This window comes from Varanus komodoensis, unplaced genomic scaffold, assembly GCF_004798865.1.
Source record: "Varanus komodoensis strain SLA01 unplaced genomic scaffold, ASM479886v1 scaffold25, whole genome shotgun sequence".
Lineage (NCBI taxonomy): Eukaryota > Metazoa > Chordata > Lepidosauria > Squamata > Varanidae > Varanus > Varanus komodoensis.
The window spans coordinates 10,458,178-10,471,603 of record NW_025335661.1 but is presented as its reverse complement, the minus strand read 5'-3'; positions in this window follow the sequence as shown (position 1 = coordinate 10,471,603).

Below are 13,426 nucleotides of genomic sequence, written 5' to 3'. Positions count from 1 at the left end.
TGAAGGAGCAGGTTTGAGAGTACTCCTTGATCCATCTGTATCACTTGAGGCTCAGATGGAATTGGTGGCTGGAGTGCCTACGACCAGCTTCAGCTGGTGGCTCAGTTGTGCCCCTTCCCAGACAAGGACAGTCTGGCTTCAATAATCCATACTCTGGTAATCTATGAATTAGATTACTGCAACACACTCTATGTTGGGCTGCCCTTGAAGACAGTTCAGAAGCTTCTGGTGGTGCAGAATGTGGCAGCCAAATTAATAACTAAGACCTGGAGGTCTGAACATATAAAATCAGACCTGGTCTGCCACCATTGGCTACATGTCTGCTTCCAGTCCCAATTCAAGGTGCTGGAGTTAACCTACAAAGCAATACCTGTTGGCACACCTCTCCCAACCTTTGTCTACCCAGACACTACACTCAACCTCTCGGACCTTCTGTCAGCTGCCAACCCATTGAGAGACTCAGAGAGTGGCAGCTAGAGGGAGAGCCTTTTCGGTGGAGACTCCCCATTTTTGGAACAACCTCCCTTCTGTGGCCTGCCAGGTGCCAAATTTGCCATCCTTTGGGAGCTAGGTTAAGACAACTAAACACCCTACTTGTCTACTCACATTTGCATGCTTCTGAAGTGCTAGGTTGGCAAGAGTTGTGACAAAGCAATGGAAGATTGCCCATTGCATGGATTTGAGCTGCCAGCCTATTGATCAGTGAGCCCAGCAGCTCGGCTATTTAGAGCACTGTGCCTCTCATGTCCCCCATTCTTTTTATACTTTGTGGTGAGCTACCCAGACAGCTTTTGTAGGGGCAGTATAGAAAATAATAATAATAATAATAGCAGCATGTTTCATTATATTTCCTTCAGAATTACTCCTGTGCATACACAATTTCAGTGAGGCAAGTCCAAAAAAATTTCTTTGTGCACAAACTATATTTTTCCCTCACTATGGCTGCAATTTAGAAGGCCATCTTGATGCCTGCATTTGCTATAAGAACATATGCTTTCAAGCAATAATATAACACATTTACAGACTACCATTTATTTTTATGGCATTAGCACAAGCAGGACCAGTTCTGCTTCCAAAAGCCATAAGCAAGACCCTGCACACATAAACACACACACCTTCACCTGGCCAAGAATTAAACGCACCTGGGATAGGAAATTGTGCCAAGATAAAAAGACCCACTTTTCTCACAACTATTCACCTGGGAAAAAGTCTCAACTGATCCTGGATGACTGCCAAGCTGTATTAGGCCTAATTTTTCCACTTTAAGTTGAGGCTTTTTACAAAAATCAAAATAACACAAAAGATAATCTAAAAACAGCCACCTAAAAACAGGTCAACAGCCTCATTGCTATGTGATGTGACTAGAGCTTCTGTGGAAGACACTGACGCGCACGAGAGGAGGGCTAGCCTAAAACATTTTGCTGCTGGATGCGAAGGACAAGATTGTTCCCCTCCCTCATTTCTTGCACAGGAGCTAACAGGACCAGCTATTCTGAGCAGCAGGCTGGTTTGAGGAGGAGCTGCAGCACAGGTAGCTCTGCTGTCCAAAAAGAGAGGCAGCCTGGGGGCTCAGGAGGAAGAGCTGAAAGGCTTCCACCAGGGTCTCCTGCATGTGCCACCTGAAGCCATTGCTTAATGGTATAGCCAGCTCTGCCAAAGACCGAGGAGCAGCTCCTGATTGCATCAGTTTCCCCCTTGTGCCTTCTGGCCCTCTTGTGCAAAGGTGTGAGGACTTCTGCTGATACAGAAGAGCTTCCCATACCTCCCTTTTGGCCAACTACCCACAGACCATTTCTGAGGTCCAAGGTATTTCAGGAGCTACTTCAAACACAGCAAAAAAAGGCAGAGCATACAACTCAGAAGGAAGGAAAGGAGGAAATGACAAAAGTCTTTCCTTCTGTACATGCAACAATGGTTATGTGGCCTCCAAAACTCATTGTCAGAATATGGACATAATATCTACAAGGAATCAAGCATCTAGAAGGAAAAAAGATTGAAAAGTAATGAAGATCTGTTCCTAGAAGAAGATACAATACAGTGTTAAGTGCTGAGCTAGACTTTGTTCTGAGAGAGTAGTGAGCACAAAGGTAATTTAAGGAACATCTTTTGTTATGTTCACAGCTTTTGTAGCTTCATCCATCAGATGTGTGAAGTGGAATTATTAACAGTTCCTTTAATTCCTATGGTATTAAAGTTCCTATGCATGGATCTCATTTCAACAGAAAGTTAGCCGTGTTTCTATAAGAGGCTATGGATACAGGTTGATGTTAAGAATGAGATACACAAGGTTGTGGAAGATTTTGGCAAAACCCAAGTGAGGCTTAATATGAGAAATGCAATTTGACAGATGAGGCTGGCTGGCTTTACTTATCTATAAAGTTGACAGTATTCCTTGAGGGAATCAGTACTTCAAAATTTGGGCCTCAGGTTTGACATACATGCACAAATGTCACTCCCTGAGAGTATCTAAGTCATTATAAGTCAATGTCATTCATACTTCTCCATTGGAAACTTCCTCAAAGCTGGCACTTCTCCATTCTAGCAATGCACTTCAGCAGTCAGGAGAACTCTGGGGAAGAACATACACAGTCCTCATCCAAGAGAGACTGTCTGCATGCATTCCTGTCTAACCTTGACTTCCAACAGTCCACTTCTGTTACAGCTTGGGAGTAGTTCTTCAGAATCTGATGGGGTTCACACATTGTGTGTGATTGGTAGCACTGCAAGGAATGTAGCTAGACAGTACGTCTCAACAACATGGTGAAAACCATGTACTCCACGTAGGACTTCCCTTGAAGACTGTTCAAAAGCTGAAGACTGTGCAAAATGCAGCAGCTTGATAAATGACAGGGACCAGAAGGTCGAAACACATAATTCTGACCTACTGGCATTGGATGCCTGTATGCTTTGAGCCCAATATAAGATGCCTGGCACAGCCTGGGACCACAATACTTGACAGAATCCCACTCCAAGGCAAAATGGGCCTGAACATTACGATCAAGCTCTGCCTCCAGTTGCCAGTTCTGAGAGAAGCTTCCAGTGGTAGTCCTATTATGGAATAAGCTCCCCACTGAGACCTGCCTGACACCAACTCTAATATATTTTCAGCACCAACTGTCCTCTATGACAGGGCATGTGATTCGTTCTAATATTATATTGAGGCATTATGTCAGCTGCTTAAAAACATCTTATGGATTAATTTGTATAAGCTATTGTAGCTTTTTATATTTGTTTTAAAGTTGGCTTTTAAAATTTTTATTGTAATTTTATGACTTTTATTGTTATCAATATTTTAAATCATATTTTAGGTGTTTTTGTAAATCACAAAGGGAGCATCAGCTAGTGGGCAATATAGAAATAAAATTAATACCAGTAACAATACTAATGCCAATACAAATAATTCTCCTCATATTTTTAGAGGAGATTCTGCCATATCCTTTTCAGTTGGAGAATGTTTTTATCTACCTTTAGGTGGAGTGTGCTTATAACATTAGAGACATCCACATCCTTGCTGGAATAGGAATAAAAGTCATGGTTGTATAGAATGAATTTCTCCCCTTTCTCCCAGCGTGTGCCTCTCATTTACCTGTCAGATGCCTTTTGCCCTCATGCCCTCCATCCAGTTGCACCTGTGGAGCTGAGATTACAAAAAGTTATATACATCCTGAGACATGAGGCAGGTACCTGTGGTGCAAGTCTGAAAACCTAACTGTAGAAAGACAGCTACCAAACGTTCCTTTCTTTGAGCTCTTGGTACGTGCTTCGTGGAGTGCCCATTAACCATTTGCCCTACCTTTAACATTTCTTTCCTACTGGACTGTTCCTGTGAATTCTATTTTTATGTTAATGACATTCAGTCTTGTATTGTTTCCTCCTTTATGCTATTTCTGTTACATTGACCTGGTTCACTCATAACAAGGCACTTGGTCGATTCCCACATGGTGTCTGTCATTGTGACAGCCCCCATCATTCTAAATTTTTGGGACACACCTTTGCATTTTCTTACATGCAAATCTCACAAGAGGCGGGTTGTTGGTGTGGCAAACAAGTCCTAAAACAGCCCATAGGTTCTTGCCAACCATCCCAACAACCCACCTCCACTGGTTCACACATAATAAAAAGCTACAGTGTGACATCACCACATCTCAACATATTTTAAATTGTGGCTGCTGCAATAGAAATCTCTGCAGGGAATTTATTTATTTGACTAAATGCTTTTCTATCCAGCCCCCTACAGATGTACTGGGACAGCTTGCAACAAACCAGATTACAATAAACTGGCTTACAATTTCACCCCAATGCTTCCTCATTAGGTTTGAACTGGGCTCTTATGCCAGAACGGTGTACCATGCTGTCTTGTCATACATCATCATTCTGTTCCTACATCAGTTTATACATGCTGGTGACTATTAGATCTGTCCTCTAATGTACAGCTTTGAACCCATGCAAGGATCTCATTGTGATCCAATTCGATTCTCTGATTTCCTGCTTATCCTATCTTGGGCATTCTGTACTGCTATAGGGCTTATAAATTGCATGTGTTCTGTTCCTGCCATTGTTCTTTGAGTTCCACACTAAGATGGTCATGCTTTAGACTTACAAGAAATAATGGGACAACATGGTCATGGGAAAGGTTACACTCTGCTAATTTATATGCAAACATGCAAATTGAGAGAGAATTGCTAAAATTTAAGTAGAAATATAATATACAGTGGGGGAAACTGTGACCAGGAGGCCTGTGTGCCTACTTCTCAGTTGATGGGCAATTTAAAATAACCCTGATCTCAATAACCGTCCAGAACAGACTTAGGACTGGGCAACCCTTCAAATAGAGGACTGAGTTCTGTGTAATAGGACACATGGCCACCCTGGTAAGTCATATTTCAACAAATAGCAATTAATGGATATTTCACAGTTAGTGTACAATTAGTAATGCATTTATTCTGTCCACTTTAAGCAGGAGGCTGTAAAATCATGGATTGGGTCATGAATGGGTCCCTAGGTTAAGATACTTGCAAATGCAAGGGCACCTTCCTCTAATTTATTAAGCACGACAAAAGATTCAGATTTGGGCAGAGAAGGAACAGGAGCAAGATTTGTAAATCCCTGCACTGCAATATATATTTACAAAGGTATGTATTTTTCTTCTTCTTTGGAATGAACTATTACTTCACTGTTATATACAGATATAAAGTGTATACATTATAACAGCTATAATTAATTCATTAATAATGTTAATGATTCAAGTTGTTGGTTTCAATTTTACAAGGAGCTGTGTTGTCGCTTTTAGTGGGTTTGATGTTTCTGCAGTTTAGATCAACGTGAGAGCTTAGCCTCACAAGACACATACATTATCCTTGTGTCACATAAAAGTTTACAAAATCAAGTCCAAAGAGGCTCATGGGAGGCATGACACAGGTCTACAGTTAAAGTGATCATGTAAAGCATTTAGATAGTTATCAAATTCAATTGCCTAGTTTAGTCAGGTAGATTGAGGATTTTCTTTTCCCTGAATGGTCCAGAGCAGTAGCTCACAGAGCCGTTTGCATGATGCGGCTTGTATTCCCTGGAAGTTGCCTTGATTTATGGTTGGGTAGAATACATTTTTATGGTGTAGTTCAAGCAAAATGCCAGGCACCAGGACACACACCTATAAATCAAAGGGAAAAGCTTGCAGACTATAGCAAAGTCTAAGAAAAGAGACATGTCCATTGCTTAGAATTTTGAGACACACTGTCCTGTTGTGAATCTGTAAGAGTCTACCTAGCCTTGTGACATGGTTGGAGAGGTGTTGTATAAATGGATGTTAATGCATACAGTTAGCGTACCTTGTCAGACTGCATCATGTATCATATTCTGATTCATTTCCCCATGGTTTAAGGCACCATACTCTAAGAAGGATGAAGGAATTTTCGTTCAGAGAAGGGCAACAAAAATGTCATTTGTATGGAAAACAAGTGCAATGAGGAAACGTTGAAGGAATTGGGCATGTTTAGCCTAGAGCAGAGAAGACTAAGTGGGAAAATATAGCACTCCTCAAATATCCAGAAGCTGTCACACAGAAGAGAGCAAAGACATGTTCCCTGGATCCCAAGCAAGCAGGTCTAGATACTGGAGGACAGATTGTAGGTGAATGTTAGAAAAACTTAACATTAGCAGCAGCAGCAAACATTTTAATAACACCAATAAACAAGTTCTCTGGGTGGTGTGCAAAAAAGATGTAAAACCGTAATATAAAAGATGTAAAACCATAATATAAAAATAACATGTAATAACAAGTTAAAATAAGACCATCCTTGACAGTAAGAACTGTTTGACAATGGCAACAATCACGCAGAGAGGTGTTGGGTTCTGTCTCATTGGGAATCTTGAAGCAGAGGCTGAATAGTACTGGCAAGGTTCTGCCTTTGCATTTCCTCCATGAAGCAGGAGGTGGAACTACATGAAATTCAGGGCCCCTTTTCACTCTACCTAACTGATACATGTTTCTTTCACCCCACTGTGTAATTCACACCTTTCACAAGTGTAAATTTTACCTCTTTTCTGTCCTGACAGTGTGAACTACTGGCACCAACTTCATTTGCCTGGACCTGTGAGATTTCTAAAATTCCAGCATACTCCAAACTCCTTTCCCTTCTATCACCTTCTCCATCCCACAGAAAGCACTGGTTCTAGTCTAGATCTCATCTGGTAGTTGAATTCCTGTTTAGGAAAAAAAACTTCTCATCACTAGCTCCCACTAAGAAAGCAATCAGCTTAACAGAAGATGGATGCCTACCAGCTGTAGCAATATGATTGTAAAGGTTGTGCCTGTGTTGGTGCACATGCACAAAACGTTGCTGCCTGAATTGAAGAAAATATGGAGGATGCAATCCATGTGCCCTGGTTACACATAAGTTTCTGCACATTACATGCTTTCAATGCCCAACACAAGTTCTCCTTCAAGGCTGATTTCTGACATTGGAGTAACAGCTGGTGCAGTGTGTGTGTGCGTGTGCGTGTTTTCATAAGAAAAAGGAAGATACAAATAAGAAAAGGAATACACGCACAGAACAAAGAATATAATGTTCCAAGGGATATTACAGTAATATAGCATATAATTTCAGAATCTAACCTGTTCATTAAAAAGCAAAAGTTTCTCGCTCCTCTAACCACAATTAGTTCTAGATTGAGCTTCAGTTTGTCAGCCTGCATCCAGTCCAGAACTGCAGCCAGGCACCAGTTTAGCACATCCACAGCCTCACCAGCAGAAAATGAGAAAGAGAACTGTGTGTCATCACCATACTGATAGCCAATCATTCCAAATTCTAGACCAGCATTCCCCAACCTTGTGTCTTCCAGACATGCTCGGACTGTAACACCCAGAATTCCTGATCAATGGCCCTGCTGGGTGGGAATTCTGGGAGCAGCCCAGAATGCCTCTGAAGTCCACCAAGTTGGAGAAGGCCTCTGAAGTCCAAATGTGGTCCAAATGCCTCTGAAGTCCACCAAGTCGGAGAAGGCTGCTCTAGATCATGCTGAGAAGGTGAACATATGCCAGGTTCTTCCAGTTCCACAGAAGTTTTCCTCAGGAGTGACCACTCCTCTGCCTCTTTCAGGTAACATGGAATGACTCACTCTCATAAAGAGCTCTACCACAGTAAGGGCACTCAGGAGCAATCACATTAACTGCCTGGACCATCATTGGATCCTAGAAATCAACCAGGGATTCAGCATCAGCTGAAAAATCCTCAAGAGCCCTCTGAAAACCACCTGGATCCATTAGTCTCTAGAGCTGCATTTTTAATACCCCACCCCACTTGAAGAAGGGAAAAGTTTCAGTGAGTCTAAATTTCAACAGGCAGTGATTTGACCATGACAAAGGGACCAAAGCAAATTGATCTACCTTCTGATAGCCACCCCCATGCCCAACTGAAAAAACCAGCTTGGGAGTTTGCCTTAGTACATACATTGGGCCTGTTGGGACAGTCCCGGGGTTATCATGGAGTCGATGAAATTCTGAGCAGCCCCAGATATTCAACTAGCAGAGTAAAATCCACAGGGACTCCTTTCCTTTCCTTCTAGGCTGGGGGGTCACAGCATCACAACCAAGACCATTTCTGTCAGCTCAGATAGTTTATTGAGCAGTGGGCTAAGCCGTACACCAAATGAATATCTAACCCATCCTGCTGGCCCATTATCAGCAAACCAGTAAACTCTCCAGACTAGTGGTTAAACAGATAAGAATCCTCCCTCCCTCCAGGCTCCCTATCAACCACAACAGTTGTCCCACCCTAGCACACAGATCTTTCTCAATGCTGAACCAAGTATTGCAGTGCTCATAGCTGGAAGAAACTAATTCCTCCCTTTTTACCTGCCGATGTCTTGCTAATACATGAAAATCAGCAGCCTCATCCACCATTGGCAACTACCAGATCTACAGATGTAAGAAGGGCCAGAATATGGCACAAATCTTAAATGTCTGGACCATATTCTACTTACCTAGCCAGTTCTTCCAAAGTCATATCTCCTTCAAGGCATCACTACATGAACTGGGTCCACTGCAGATTTCCCTATTTGGCTGAATGTTTTTCCTCCAAGAAATATTCAGGAGCCAAGGGCTTTGAGCAAATAAACCAACAAGATGTTAACAGGGTGGCCCTTACATCTCCCCTCAAAGGAACAACTCTACTTTGGCATCAGTGCCAGGGTAGTACCACCACCCAGCATCAGTGCCAGGGTAGTACCACCACCTTCCTGCAATACAGCTGGCTCAATTAGAAATCAGCCCAGGAGAGTGTGTGCTTCCTTCTTCTGCTTGGCTACTGCTAGTGTGTGATTCCTCACAACAGAAAAAGCATGAGCAAGCACCCAAGTGGCAGTCTAAGGCAGGACCATGATGATGGTAAATAGGGCTCACCTGCTCTGGCTGAGCTGTAGTCCTCTATAGTTCTTTAAAGAGAAACAGGTGGTGGCATTTAAATAAGTTCAGGCCTCAGGTAGAGAGCTTGTACTCTATTTGTCTGAATTTAAGTCAGGGTCTCACCTGGAAGCATATATTAATTATTGGCTAGGGTGGGCATATGAGAAAAGGTTTTGATTTTGAGGCACCAAAGGACCAGGTGTATTAGAGCTAAATATGAAAATATTGTATTTATAGCCTTTGCTATAGCTAGAATGCTTGGTTTTGTTTCTGACAGATGCCAGAAGAAGACAGAAGCCCAAACTGGATAAAATAAGCAAATGTTTGGGACCTCAGCCCTGCATTCACAGGGCTTCCATGCTAGCATAAACTTCTTGTTGCAAAGATGACACTTTCCTGATGCTGACAATAGATTGCAGAAAGCAATATTGGTTGCTCAGTTTGAAACCCCCACCAGAGATTTAGGGGTTGAATTAAACCATAACCTACACTGTAGAAGCAATTTACTGTATAGCTCAAGGCAAAATGCTTATTGCAAATTCTTAGTTAGAAATATTACTAACATATCTGATCTCAAGGTCACTTCCAGAGCTTTCCAAGAATGCCAGACAAAGACTTTACCACTATTGCTGCTGTCAGGCATTCTAAGAATGGTTAAATTAACACGTGTAATAAAACAGTTGATGACACAGGCATTGATAGTGAAGAAAATGGCATAATCAGGTTTAATGAATGGCAGGAATTTGGGAAAATGAAGTATTCTTACCAAGTTCACTAAATTCTTGTCTTACAAAACTCTGCATTCTATCTAAAATGACTCCTGTATACTAAGTAGAAAAGAAAATTGTCACATGGGCAATTGAAAGGTCTTTTTCATCTAGAATTAGTACAGTTCAGACATTACAACTAGGACAGGAGAGCCTGGAGGAATGTTGTCCATGGGGTCATGATGGGTTGGGCATGACTTTGAGACTAAAAAAAAAAGCAATGTTTGTTCTGATCCTAATAAGCATGTGTAAGCCTTGGACTTGCATATTCCTCCCTTTCTCCTCCTTGATCTGAGAGTCGAAGCAGTTTAAATTCATTTTGAACAAGCCTGAATTTCCTATTTACCCTTTTTAAATATAATGTCCAGTTCTTGTGTTAAACAACCCAGTAATTAGTGAGACCAAATGGAAGCAAGTAAGCAAGCAAGCTGCTTCCTGCCTGCTCACTACTTATGCTTTTTGAAACAACCCAGACTTCCTATACCTGGGTTTTTACTGGGACATACGAACCCAGAACTCTGGGTTCTTTGCGGGTTAAATAACTCAAGAATAACTCAACAATCACTTAGCAACTGAAACCACAACCCAGAGTTCTGGTTTTGGATTTCACTAGAACCTGGGAATAAGGTGTTCCAACATTTCTGATTCGCAAGCAAGTGAAGAACAAACAAAGGACTTGCTTCCACATAGTCCTGACAATTCCTGGGTTAAACAACCTAAGAATTGCTGTGACATGCAGCAACATGTATTAGACTTAACTTCATCAGTGAAGTGCCCCTCAACCGTGTAAGACTGCAGCTCCCATTATTTTAATAGTGTGGGCCTGCTGGCTGGGTATGGTGGACACTGTAGTCTAACACATCTGAGGGGACTTGGTTAAGGAAGGAAGAGCAATGCTGTACCTGGTGTAAGTCCTCCTTTTCGTAAACCCTAAGGCTTTGCCATGGCAGTGAGAGACCCTTTATGCTGAGATCCACCCCTGTAGCTTGTGTTTAGCTCTTTTTAATCAAATATACCATCTCCGAAGATATGCTACACAGTGATAAAATATAAGCATTGCTCCTTCTATGTTTCAGGTAGTGGTAGTGAATGTATTTTCTTTATAAATAAATGTTATCTCATTACCTACAACCTCCATTAGGATCTAGCAGACCATGAAATAGTCTTTGCAAGATCAAGCCGTATGCTAAGAAAGAGGGGGAAAAGAACATTATTTTGGTTCCCAGCTTTAGAAATTATGGGAGAAATGAAGCACTACATTACAGTTTGGAGCACAAACACTATATAATCCTTTCCACTCAGAAGAATTGCTAAAGAGACTTGCAGATTACTCATGACTGCAAAAAATAAATCTAGTTTGGTTTCTACCTCCCTCTTTGCCTAAACCTTCCATTTAGTTTTTAAAGTTCTTGCAGATAAATCATTTTTTAGCAGAAAAGAGTTTGTTATGATTTTGTAGCAACAGAAAATGCGGTAAACACATTCCAATGATCAGAAAGCTCAGATGTGCTCAGATTGGTTGTTCCGGGGATTTATTGTTCTGGGGAAACAAAAGCATTCAGAACAGCCAATGTGGTCTTGTGAACAGAATATTAGGCTTGACTGGAAAAGATCCCTGCACAGCCCTGAGCTTGCTCAGGTTACTTTGTGGTCTTGGACTGGTCATTCTCTCTAACCTCCATCACAGGGCTGTTATGAAGATGATAATCCCCAGGGATAATTCTCGGGGCTGTGATAGGGCTAAAGGTAGGCTGCAAAATCTCAGACTCGGAAGCTAAATTTGACCCACTGGGGTTTTCCCAAGTAGCTGTACTCTAATCCCCTGCCTTTGCCACAAAGCATTGGTTTTTTCCCAGCTTTGTGCACTTCTCCAGCAATCTGAAAGATTGCAATGATTCTGCCAAGCCTTATTTGAAAACATTAGTAGATTTAATTTAAAATACTCTGGGTTTTGGCCCCTCACACACCACCTGAATGCAGATCCAGAGATATTTTCCAAAATGGATTTTGGCTCTCTGGCTGAAAGATGTTCAGCCTCCCTGGACTATGATGTCCCTGTAACTTCAAGGTCAGAATCTGTACTGTTCAAGGTTCATATTTTACACTTTACAGACTACAGGAGAGATGAAATACTGGTTTGGCAATGTAAAGGCAATGTAGTCAACCTTTTTACTGATTGAATGACTGCTATGACTGCCCGCTATTTGTGCAAAATACTTGGAAGAACCTTTCAATGTTTAGTCCTGTTCAAGCATTTCTGAATGCACAGGGGCTTAAAGTAGGCCACCCACTATGTGTCTAGGTGTGCTAGCCCCACCCCCCTCAGAGTAGACCTTATCATGTTTAATTGGAAAGGTCTAAAAGGGGATTCTACTTGCATTCACCTGAACATGAATAGGACTCTTCATGCAATCAGGCATTCTGAGGGTCTGAGGATGTAGAGTTACACAGAAACATAGAAACTGAGTGAGTCAGAAGGGGTCTCTCAGGCCATCTAGTCTGACCTCTGGCTTCAGCCAGCTCCGTTCATGACATGCCTACCTTGTGCATGTCTAGCTTATCCTTGAACACCCTCACCAATGGGGCTTCAACCACCTCCTGTGGAAGTCCATTCCATACCCTAGGGCCCCTAATTGTCTGGAAGTACTTCCTGGCATCCAGATTGAACCTTGGTTCCTTGAGCTTGGCTCCATTGGAGTGTGGATTCCTTCCTTCCTTCCTCTGCAGGGAAAACAGGCCTCTACCCAACTCATTGGGACACCCCCTCATGTACCTATATGTTGCCAACAGATCCTCTCTACTTGCATTTAAGAGAGCATAGAGTGCCCTTTCAGACATAGTCAATTCAACATGGCAGAGTCTGAACAGAGCGAGGAGGGAGCCAATATGCTGGGAAACATAAGGGTTAGGGCCAGCTTGCACCATGGGAGAAAAGGCCCATATACGTTTCATCCTGTGCACTTGAATCAACACAAAATTGTGCTTTGAAATCCTTTGATGATTATGATGTGACAGGTGCGTAAGAGGCCAATACCACGAAGCATATTTCCTAAGGAAGCCATCCAGACCTTTATTTTTATTCTGATATCTTGCTATGACTAGACTTTTAAACATGTTCATTGGAGGTAGATTGGGAAGAACTTTATCTATTGTTATAATTGTGCAAAAGTATTTGCAATGTTATTTTAGGCAGGATTTAATTACTGATGATGAGTTGATTATTGTTCAACTTATGTTGCTACCCATTTGAATTTTAGAAAGAAATGTAGGTTTTAAAAACCAACATATCAGCAGAAATAACTGTCTTTTTCATTTCCTATTTTATTGGTATATAAAAAACAAAATAGCCACAATTCCTTCCTAACAAAAAAACAAAGGTTCCCTTAAACTCACAGCCCTACATAGTACATTTAAAATTGGCTTCCATTAACTAGTGTACCAAGATGTAAGTTACTTAATCTGTTCCTAACAATTAAATTTTAAAATGTGAAATAAATAATGGGATAAAAGATAAATGACTTTAACCAACTAAAAGAGTACATTGGAAGAATCACTTTGCTAGGAACTGTATAACTGGTAGTGCCTTTCAAGAAAGTGAATCAAAGCCTTATTTGCCAAGAAAGAATCCTGATCTCACACAGAATATCAACTATCAACCCAATGCAATATTAAGTAGGCTGGCCTTCGATAGGGATTTAAACACAATAGGCAAAGGAGTAACAAAATTTTGCACAAGAAGAAGCTGGCCTTAGACTGG